At 37.8% G+C, this 11791-nt stretch overlaps 1 long non-coding RNA gene and 1 pseudogene across 1 annotated transcript; one reads left to right on the forward strand and one right to left on the reverse strand.

Annotated features, from left to right (window-relative positions):
• The first annotated feature begins 231 nt into the window (after nt 1-231).
• On the forward strand, nt 232-658 carry LOC112578792 (annotated as a pseudogene).
• A 3851-nt stretch (nt 659-4509) lies between these two features.
• On the reverse strand, nt 4510-11326 carry LOC102394044. The gene is made up of 2 exons (XR_003106238.3): nt 9327-11326; nt 4510-8961 (listed from the first exon to the last, which is right to left on the reverse strand). It is a non-coding gene; the product is annotated as an uncharacterized LOC102394044 (long non-coding RNA).
• Nucleotides 11327-11791: the final 465 nt, after the last annotated feature.

The following is an 11791-nucleotide window of genomic DNA, read 5'->3' on the forward strand; positions in this document are numbered from 1 at the left end:
ACTTTATCATCCGCAGCGCAGCTGGCAGTCTGCACTGCCTCCTCTCACCTCCGAAGTGTTACAGGAGGGGACAGTGAGGGGCCCAGATGCATGCTGTGCACACACTTAGGTTTAGGGCAGAACTGGGGAACCTCAAGGTTAAGGAACCTCAACCTTTTATAAAGGGCAATAAGTCTGTCTGTCCTTTGCCCTGGAAGCAGACATTATTATACCGGACAGTAAACCAATCGCCTTTTGCTCCAGAAGGAGACTGTTTTCTAAGCCTGTTCACTGTATACACCTTCCTGAAGAGAGAGACAGTACCTCTGCTTGCACGAAGTGGAGACGTGGGAGCTCGCTCATCACCATGTCTTCTCACAAGACTTTCAGGATTGAGTGATTCCAGGCCAAGAAACAAAAGCAGAATTGCCCCATTCCTCAATGGATTCAAATGAAAACTGGTAATAAAATCCGGTACAACTCCAAGAGAAGACAGAAGAACCAAGCTGGGTCTACAAAAAGCCTCCGATATAAAGTGGCACACATGCTGTGTGTTAAGATCACTTGTGTATTAACCAACCAAGTCACAGGGAGAGCATCACTACTGTCTGAACAGCCTATGGGGGAGAGGGAATGCTTGGCTCCTGATGTTTCCCGTTTCTTCATCAGAGGTCTATGAGGCTCAGTAATAAACATGTGAAACTTAAAGGAAATGTAGACTTGTAAGGGACCTATGGGAACAGTATCTTATAGTGAGTTACACGAATGTATGCATCTGTCAAACTTTTCTGAACCCTACATTTATGACTTGTGCACTGCACTGTAATTTAATCTCCAGAACAAGGCAAAGTGATCTTGTAAAACAAACAAAAGAAAGAGAATAAAGTGTGGACAAATTAAGGGGGGCAGAAGAGGTGAATTCTTTGGTTCTGGTGAATCCTTGGAAAGTAGTAGATTTGGAAAGAACCAACCTGCTTTACCCAAGTGGCATCTGACTCCATGTTACAACATTTTTTCAAAATACATAATAATTAGACTAAGCTACCTAAGTGGAAGGAAGTCTTCTCCACTTCATTGTGTCCCTTGAACCCCAAACCACTGAGTCATTCGCTTTTTCCTGCCACCTGTATGTAATCTTTTGCTTTCTTGCTTTCTTCATCTCAGTTAGGCTTCTCTATTTTTTTTCCATCCACTTTCTCAAGGGGTCATACAATGGAATAAAATTCTCTATTCATGCTCCATTTATACAATAAAGGTTTTACACTTCATTCTTAAACAAAGAACAGTGGTTGAATTAAACAGTATATAAACTTAAATTAGAACATGGAATCATGCTTCCTGTGGATCCGAGCTCCAATATTTTTTCTTGTGTCCTAGCAGAAGTCAGTTCATCTCCCTGTGCTTTACAGTATTAACTTTATAGAACTGTTATGAGAGCTAAGTGGGAAAATATTTACAAGTGCTTAGAACAGTAGTGACATAGAGTTCAATATATGCTATTATTTTTAAATACCACTGAGATTTGTATGTAGACTGTTTAGTCTCTAATAGGAATGCAAAAAAACAACAAAAACATAAACTTGAAATTAAAATTAGCAGAACCTTTGAAAATGAATCTCATAGGTAGGGCCCCAGTTTTAAAAAGGCATATAAGTATTAGAATATTTATAGAGAACATGGACTTTACAGAATCTCTAGTAGGAAACACACATAGGATCCCTTTATGTTGTATCCAGTTGGACAAAAATTTTGTGCCCATTATGTGTAAACAGGATAGCTGGGCTTGAGGTTACAAAAACAGAGTTTGTTTACAAAAACTTATGATCTTATAGGGGACACAGTATCCTTTTTAGATTAAAAAAAAAAAAAGTGGGGACAATAGTGAAAAGCAAACACACACACGTTGGGTTCTTTTTACTCATTCTAGCTTAAAAAATATATAAATCACACTGTGTATATAATTTTGTATCCTGCTTGCTTTCACTAAATATTACACATTATTCCAATGCTATTCCATAATTTTAGAAGGATTTCCTGTTGCTGCATACATTTGTGAAGAAGTGTCTGAATTCTTTGTTATAGCCATTGATACTTAGTGTAGAGATTAAGAGCATGGGTTTCGATGAAGACTGGCTACATAAGACAACCAGCTTCCCCACTTGTGATTTTGGAAAAGACTATATCCCACTCATTTCTTTGAACGTACTTCAGCTTTTCTGTAAAACAGGAGTAATAGTACCTACTTCACGGGTTTTGAGACGGGTGTAAACCAATTAGCCTGGCAAATAGTTAAGAGTTCAGTAAATTTAGCTATTTTTCTAAGAAATAGTTTTAGACACTTTGATTGCTTCACCAATATCCATTCTGTGTGTCTTATTATACAGGAGTCATACAGTTAGTGGAGAAGGCAATGGCATCCAACTCCAGTACTCTTGCCTGGAAAATCCCACGGACAGAGGAGCCTGGTAGGCTGCAGTCCATGGGGTCGCTGAGAGTTGGACACGACTGAGCGACTTCACTTTCACTTTTCACTTTCATGCATTGGAGAAGGAAATGGCAACCCGCTCCAGTGTTCTTGCCTGGAGAATCCCAGGGATGGTGGAGCCTGGCAGGCTCCCATCTATGGGGTCGCACAGAGTTGGACACGACTCAAGTGACTTAGCAGCAGCAGCATACAGTTAGAGATGAAGATTAGGCATTGATTTACTTAAATAAATCAGGCTAATCCTACCCCTCCAGCCAGTGACTGTTTCAAGTAAACCATGCATATCCTAAAAAGTCTATGGCATTTGTATGATCACAAAAATGGACAACAACCAATAGGTCAACACATCTCATTATGGCCCTGTTAAGCTATATATTAAAGTAATGGTTTTGATTTTTAAACCAAGCTGCTTTTTAATCGAAGGATAACCTACATAGAAATGGTAAATTGTTCTTTGGACATATTATTTGTACTTTCTAGAATTCTTAGGTTTGTATCTGTATTTCTGGGTGAACTCAGGAGCTATAACTTTGATACTAAATTATCTAAGTTTTGGTGTCAGATAAGGTCAATCCTGGAGAAGGCAATGGCACCCCACTCCAGTACTCTTGCGTGGAAAATCCCATGGGCAGAGGAGCCTGGTGGGCTGTAGTCCATGGGGTCGCAGAGTCGGACTGAGCGACTTCACTTTGACTTTTCACTTTCATGCATTGGAGAAGGAAATGGCAACCCACTCCAGTGTTCTTGCCTGGAGAATCCCAGGGACGGGGCAGCCTGGTGGGCTGCTGTCTATAGGGTCGCAGAGTCAGACACGACTGAAGCGACTTAGTAGCAGCAGCAGCAGCAGCTAGGTCAATCCTATCTTTGTTACTTTTGCTTCTAGTGCTGCAGGTTTAATTCATTCACTGAGTGACCATCAATTTGCCTTTCAGCATTACATATTATCCTCTATTTTTGCTATTTTCACTGTATTTTACTGCACTTTTCTTGACAAAATAGCTGTTTAGAAGAGTTTTTCAAAAATTATTATCCAGGTGCTTGTGCTTTTATTATTTTCTGGGCTTATTATCCTGTGATCAAAGAACATGCCCTGCACAACTTCCGCCCTTTAACGTGCACTTCAGGGAAATCTTGAAGCTCCAAGGACCGCTTTCAGCTTTTACACTCCACTCAGATGTGATATTATGTCCACCACATGGACAACAAACAACGAACCATTTCATTCCTCTGGGAAATTCAAGGATGCACAAAGGATCTAGGCTTAGTGTAGAAAAGGGTGATTTCCTTGCAATTTGTCTTTAGGACAAAGAGGCTGAAAAGAACAAGTTTAAGGATTTTTTCCCCCATGTTGTTTTTTATCCTGCGGTTAAATATTCTAAATCAGCTGGTATTCAGAAGTTATCTTTCTGGGTCTCCTCTGCTGGCTTTGTTATTTGTCAATACTACTATCTGATCAATTTGTAAACTATCTTGAGAAAATGTAATTCTCATCACCATACATATCTTTTTTTAAAGAGTAATTTCTCCCTTATATTTGATTAGTGTTACCATTCACAGACCATTGTGATTAAGTCTTCAGCACAATCTCTAAGCCATTTTTGTACTTCTGTATTTTAATCCTATGTTATCCTGCATATAAATATTAAGGTTTGCCAGCTTCACTACTGAGTGTAACTATATTAGTGTGCATGCTGTTACTCAGCCTTATACCTCCTCCTGTAAATTGTACTCTGGGATACTTTTTGTGTCATATGTACATGACAAGATTTGATTTAAAAGTAAGTCTCTTGGAAGAGACAATTGCATTGATTTCAATACTCACCAACTCGTCTTTCCTCGTTCTTTTATTCTGAATTTTGATTCATTCTGGCAGTGTATTGATTATATTCAAGTACTTTTTTCCTATGTAGTACTTTTTTCCAAATGAGCAAATTATTTCCCTTTCTTTTTAAAATTTAAATGATCTAAAAGTTTTGATCTTAAGTGCTCCTTTTTAATTTTGTCTCAGTTTCATTCATGTCTTTTTCAAGGACTTTGACAAGAGACATTATTATTAATTTTATTGTTATCCACCATGACAGATTTCACTGTTAAATTTACACTTAATTTTCCAAGTAAAAAACACATTTTTTCTTTACAAAAGAATTTCTCACTTCATTCTCCACCCCCCACAAAAAAAGGGAAATTTCCATACTTTCTTGGCCTTCGCTCAGACTATTTAATAAATTGTGCTTTCAATATTAGATTTACAATAATTATCTGTATTACTCTAACAGTTGCATTGATTTCAATACTCACCAACTCATCTTTCCTCATTCTTTTATTCTGAATTTTGATTCATTCTGGCAACGTGTTGATTATATTCAAGTACTTTTTTCCTATATAGTACTTTTTTCCAAATGAGCAGTACAATGAACATCAGAGAATCCTTTTCTGTTACCTTCACATCTGGAGTAAAGAAATCCTGAACTACACAACCCTGTAGACACTGTTCCATTCCAGCTGGCATCTAATGTGCAGATGAAGATCTTCAGACTTGAGCCCTTTTAAAAATCAAGGTTTCTTCTATTAAACTATTTTTTTTGTTTAATTCATCTTGCCTTCTTTGGGAACATCTATTACTCAAAGGATAAATCTTCAGTATCAGCCTTTTGTATCTCCACCTTTTCTCTCAATATAGTCATGTGTCGGTGCTTTTGATTTATTGTAATTTATTTAAGTTGCAGAATTCCTTAGAGGAGAGCTTATTAAGCACAGTTTAGAACACTGATGAAGACAGCTTTAATCTGGTTGATAACAAGTTGGGGGAAACCCTTCTTTCTTCCCTTTGCTGGTTCATGAGAACCCATAAGATTCTGCAATCAGTGTGATAGTTACTGTTCTTCATTATGGGTTAGATTTTCTTTAATCTGTGACTATTCGTTATTTCTGACACAACTTTTAATTTAGCTTCTCCCTATCTTTTCCTTCTTTCTCACTCTTCTCGTGTTCTTGTCATCATAATGCCCTGTTGTACCTGAGCAGGAGCTGACGCAGGTATTTTCTAATACTTTCTGCTTTAAATGTATTGGATGGATACAGAAAACCCTTTATTCTAAATGCCTCTGACTACTGCTGTTCTCTTACACTGCAGGAGTGTCTGTTTCATTAGCCTCATGTTGATACTATTTAATACATTAAGAAACCAAAACTTTAAATGATGTGTAAGACAAATACAAACATGCATAAAACATAAAAAGCACAACTCAAAGGGCTTATCTCAGTTATCACCACACTGATCCAGACAGACAAGATCACCAGTATACCATAAGCCCCCTTTTATCCCTCTGTGACCCCTCTCCAATGAATTCTGCTTAAGTTTTGTTTCTGAACCCTTTCACAAGTGGGAATCATACGGCATTTTCTTTTGTTGGTTCCTTGGCCAGTATGTTTATAAGATTCATCCAAATTAATACATGTAGCAAACAAGTGAGCTCATTTCCTCACTATAGAGTACTTCACAGTATCCATTCTGCTGATGGACATCAGGGGTTGCTTCTACTTTGAGCTACCATAAAGTTCATGTCTTCGGTACATATATTTTCTTATCTTTTCTGGATACACACGTTAGCAGTGGAACTGGTGAGTTGAGGGTAGATGTATGTTTTAACATTAACAGGTATTTGTCAAATATTTCTTAAGTGGTTGAACCAATTTACACTCCCATCAGCAGGTTATGAGAGATCCTGTTGCTCCACACTCATACCAGCATCTGGTATTGCTGATACCTTAATTTTTGCTGCTCTTACCAGTGGAGGGGTATCTTACTGTGGTTTTAATGTTTCCTTGATGACTAGCATTACTGAGCATTTAACTGATTTTAAAAAGATTCAACTTACATTAAATGTCAAAGTAAAAAATGTTTTAATGAGAGAATGTTTTAATGTTTCTTCACGAAGACTAAAGAAATTTACCCAATCCTCCCTTCCTCTGCCAAAAGAAGACAACTGCAACCCTTTCTTGGCCTTCTTTTGTCAGGTGCCAGTAGCGTAACTCTCTTGCTCATATCTCAATGAGGACACATTTAGCCAGGCTGATTTCAGAATTGGCAGACCACAGGGACTGCTTTAAGCTCTTTCAGAGTTCACTAAAATGCTAATTAATATCCAGCACATTGTCTGAAATATCAGGCCCATTCCATTTCTCCAGGAAACGCAAGGATGTCTGTAGATCTAAGCTTAGGGTGGAAAAGGCTAAGGGATTTTCATGCAATAAGACCAAAGTTCTTAGGATAGAGGATGAGTATTTAAAACAATCCTGCTCTAAGTGTTCTAAATCTGCTGATGGCGGAAGGTCTTTCTGGGCGGCTTGCGCTGCCTTTGTCATTCAGCACTGCTCTTCCGGTCAAAGGTGGGATCTCTTCCACAACTCTCTCCACCCCACGGTGAATGTCTGCTGTGGTTCTCTTGGTTAAGGAAAAGCTCCAAGACGGTGCGGCTTCAGGGCCACTAGTTAAGAAATGCAGAATGAGAGCCTTTTCTGATGGGACTCTCAATAGCTATCTTAAATTATTAGTATAGCCTTCTTATACACAAGTTAATAAGGAGTGTTAGAAGGTGGGAAGCTAAGGTATCATCTTGTTTTACGTGACAAGTTGTTTCAATGTGGGATTTGAGTCGGCTATTAAATAAAATGCACATCTTTACTGCTTTATAGTAAACATTTCTCCTAGTATCTACTATTCTTACCAATGTATCTACTTATTCTTATCTATTCAAGTTTCTATGAATGATACCAATTTTTTTTTCTTAAATGTTTTCAAGGGTATTCTTGCAGAAAGTTGGGAGAAGGGGGTTGCAAGTATTTGTTTACACAGCCTTTATTATTTTATGTTCTAGATGAGGATACAGGCCTCAAAAGGCCATGTTGATATCACACATGAAATACACTCTTGGGAGAACTAAAGACAAAGATATTAACAAGACTCAGAAAACATGATACATTGCTATATTACAAGTAACTCAAAGCTATTAAACAGAAACTGGGTATTATTTCAGGCACACTGCTAATCTTGCAGGATGTTGTAAGAAGATCTAATTCCATTCTATTTATTATTACTTACTTTGAGTCACTGCAGTAACGTAAGACTGGGCTGGGTAAAAGATGGGACCATATTACAGTGTCTACAGTTTCCAGATTTGGGGTTTAAGTGGTAGAAAGTGAACCCTGCTGGAGTTCTGATGAAAGGATTAAGCCAATATGGTACTAATAGGAGATGAACCCTCACAAGAGTTTGCAATGGTAAAGAAAAGATGGGTACTCTCTTCAAGTATACTTTTTCTTTGCCATTGTTGGTCCAATTTTGATACGGACAAAGCTGGTCAGTCAGTCAGTCCCAGTGCTCTCCTCCACTACTACAGGTTCTTCCTAAAGTCAGTCCTACAAGTAACAAATTGTGATCCCTTCTCTGCTGCTGCTGCCGCTGCTGCGTCACTTCAATCATGTCCGACTCCGTGCGACCCCACAGACGGCAGCCCACCAGGCTCCCCTGTCCCTGGGATTCTCCAAGTAAGGTGATCCCTTCTCTACCTTCCCCCAAAGTCAATGGACAGTTACGGTTCTTAAATTACTAATGTACTAATGCGGAAGAAGAAGAAAGTTTTTTTGTGCTTAACTGGGGCCCCAAACCAAAATAACAGAGTTTGTCGATGATGAAAGGAACATTATGTATTTTAATATATCAGATCTTCCTGTAAAGTAGTAGATAACTCTATTTAGGTGACTTTAAATCTCTTATTTTAGCATTAAAAAAAACCCCACAAAAATAAAAGAAACAAAATCCCTAAGAACTCTGTGCTAATAAATGCCGTGACCTATAAATTACTAACACTGGAAAACGGTATTATCTGAACAAGAAAATTACTAGTAACACCACTTACCTACAAGATCAGAAATGGAAAGAGAGGCAGGCAAGTTCAGAGTGTAGATTAACAGGAATATCTGTGGGTAAGCACTGTGGTTACCCTACTGTACCCAGCAGTTTCCCAATTACTTGTGAAAAACAGTACTTGCCTTTTCACACATTCCTGACTTTTGCATCTCAAACACCAATGACTTTCCTTAAACAGTCTGCTAAGGCCTTCCTCGCACCACTTCTGCAGCAGTATGGTCGGAAAGGCAGTTTCTAGGTGCCACAGAAGCTGCAGTCTTGGTCAGCTTGCAGGTCAGCTAGCTCATGTGGACCTGGACGTTTAGATAGTGGCTACAACTCATATACAATGGTCACTGGACTTTCTTTTCCTGTGATAACCACTCACGTGGATTCTCACAGGACCTGTTAACTTTCTCACAGTGTAGTGGGACCTGCATATTCTCCTGAGGACAATTCTAACTAAATACAGCATGGTCATTGTAATGAATGAACTGCAATTTCATATTTTAACTAAATGTTTCTGTTTGACCCCCTAGCAATACCATACCTTCAGTTCATAGGATCCACTGTTCTTGAGTTACTGTTTCTAGAAAAGGAAATAATGCAATCCATTTATTAGAATTCAGATTTTAGAATGGAATTCTTACCTAGTAAGGATGACCATTATGTTTTCTCTCTTTACTGAAATCGTATGTAAAAATAACAGCCATGACTTTTACTAGAGCTTACCACTCACATATGGAAGAAATAAAACTTGCATGTGGCTGTATTGCTGGGTGAAAAGGCTATATAAATATTTCACTTGTTTCTGCCTTCACTGATATTTTGTTTTATGCGTTCATAAGAAGTTATTGACAGGTAAACTGCACTTAACATATCAAAAGATTTTTGGGGTGCACCAAAAAAACATTCATTTTATAAGATTCACTTTAGGATTATAGTAATACTCACATATGTAGACATGATTTCTGTACCCTTGTGATTATTCTACTTCAATTTTTTATATACTGATGATATCACCTTCAAGCTCTTTGCCATTTAAAAAGAAGGACACAGATTTAGGAACTTCTTCAGAGCCAAAATCTGATTCGCTTATTAACATAATTCACTTCAAAATAAATGTAAATAGAAAATAAAATTAGGTAGAAGCTTTGAATGACATAAAGCAAATAATTACCATCCTTCAGAAACATTGAAAAACATCTGCCAATAGGAAAAAGCTGGCCTGACATTTTGCTATTTGTGAGATGGCTTGTGGTTTTCAATTTCTTATGCTAATTCATATTTATTGATAATAAATTGAGGGAAAGCAGATGCTTAATTCTAAAAAATGCTCGAGGTAAACAACTTGGCAACTTCTCAGTGTCTTACTTTTACAACAGTCCAACCTAAGGTCCAAATATGGACTCTCTTTAGGTCAGTATACCACAAAGTCAATGCCAATGATGCAGAGTCACTCAGAGGCCTTGTCAAAAAACCCAACCCAAACCTAACAGAATCAGTGTACCTGCATTCTAAACAAACACCTGAGGTGACTCTTGTAGACACCAAAGTTTAAGGACCACAGCTCTAGACAATACAAATTCTAGCATGTCAGGCTCAATACCTTAGATACCATTGGAATGCTGCACTTTCTGAGTGGTGATTTTATCACCACCTAGTGGTAAGATCTCTTATTTCTATCTTCTGTTCATTAATATTGAGTAGGTTGAGAACACATTTCTGAGAAGGGTAAAATTTTGAGTAATAATTCCCTTAGTATTTTATATTAATTTTTAATCTAGGGTTGGATAAAAAGTTAAAAAAAAAAGGTATAAATAAAACCACACCATACCATATGAATAAAAAATAGTTTATATTCCAGAAGAATCTTTCCTAAAAATTACTCCTGCTAATACTAGTGCCCTGTTTGTAGTATGCCTCTAAAAACACTTAATTCACAGTGCAAACTATGGTCTTTTTTAGAGTTACAGGGCTGGGTACACCAGCAAATTAAAGGCTCTGGAAGCTTCATGGTCAAAAAACCCTGTGAACTAATAACAACTGAACATTTCCTAAATATACTGGACCATGAAAATTTCTTTCCAAAAGAAATACTTATTGACTTCTTTCAAGACAATAGTGTTTCAAGGAACACAGCTTGGAACATGATGCTCTAGAAGCAGCAAATCTGAGAGCTGCTTTCAGTATGTGATCGACCATAAAAGATCTGACAATGAATTTACAAAAAAGTCTGATCAGGATTTATTTTAAATGTTATTTATTTTGCAAACCATATATTTGAAAGAGAAGTTTATTGATCTATATTGCTTAGCATTTTCTTTGAAATAAAAAAAAACTAATAAAAACCACACTTTGTTGGCAATTTTAGTAACCGACGTATGCATGGTATCAAAATGTCTATACATTTTATTCTTATACCAAAAGTGCAATTGAGAAGTAAACATTTAGGTGAAGACATAAGCACTAGATTATTAAATGCTATTTTTTAGGTTCTAGAATTTCCTCATTTTAAGAAAAATGTGACATTTTGGCTTTTAAACTTTTAGGGATCAACTGCAAGAGACAGGAGAGTGGCAACAAGGCTAAATGACTGAGAGGATTAAGATTAAATGCACATGGAAGCCAAAGTAAGGATTATTCGCTGAGGCATGCAATTGGGAGAGAAAACACAAGACTCAAGTCACACTGTAAAACCAATGAAGTGTTTTGCAGGCAGAGAACTATTATACCTTTTTTATTTTTTTAAGAATTTATATGAAGAACCCATAGAAATAAACATAGACAAGGCACCTTACTGAATTCACGACTGTTTGCTGGAACTGGCTGCTGCTAGGTCGCTTCAGCAGTGTCCGACTCTGTGCGATCCCATAGAAAGCAGCCCACCAGGCTCCCCCGTTCCTGGGATTCTCCAAGCAAGAACACTGGAGTGGGTTGCCATTTCCTTCTCCAATGCATGAAAGTGAAAAGTGAAAGTGAGGTCTCTCAGTCATGTCCGACTCTTTGCGACCCCATGGACTGCAGCCTACCAGGCTCCTCCGTCCATGGGATTTTCCGCGCAAGAGTACTGGAGTGGGGTGCCATTGCCTTCTCCGGCTGGAACTGGCTACCTCACCTTAAATGAAGAACAGAAAACTTGGAGGGCTGGAGGGTATATGATAGCTCCCATGTGAACAAGTAAAATAGCAAGAAATCAGGTTTTATGTCAATTATGAGGATTAACCAACATGCAATGGACTCAGGCAGTAGGGAGGTTCCTATTTTTACATTATTTAGATTAACCATCTGGAAGGAATATCTGGGGGAGAATTCAAGCATTAATCGAGTGGTAGAGCTAGATAAACTTCAAGAACCAATTTAATTCTAATCTGTGAAGATGGAACTTCATGTGCAGTAAATGAGTTTGGAATGAATAA

This window comes from Bubalus bubalis, chromosome 2, assembly GCF_019923935.1.
Source record: "Bubalus bubalis isolate 160015118507 breed Murrah chromosome 2, NDDB_SH_1, whole genome shotgun sequence".
Taxonomy (NCBI): Eukaryota; Metazoa; Chordata; class Mammalia; order Artiodactyla; family Bovidae; genus Bubalus; species Bubalus bubalis.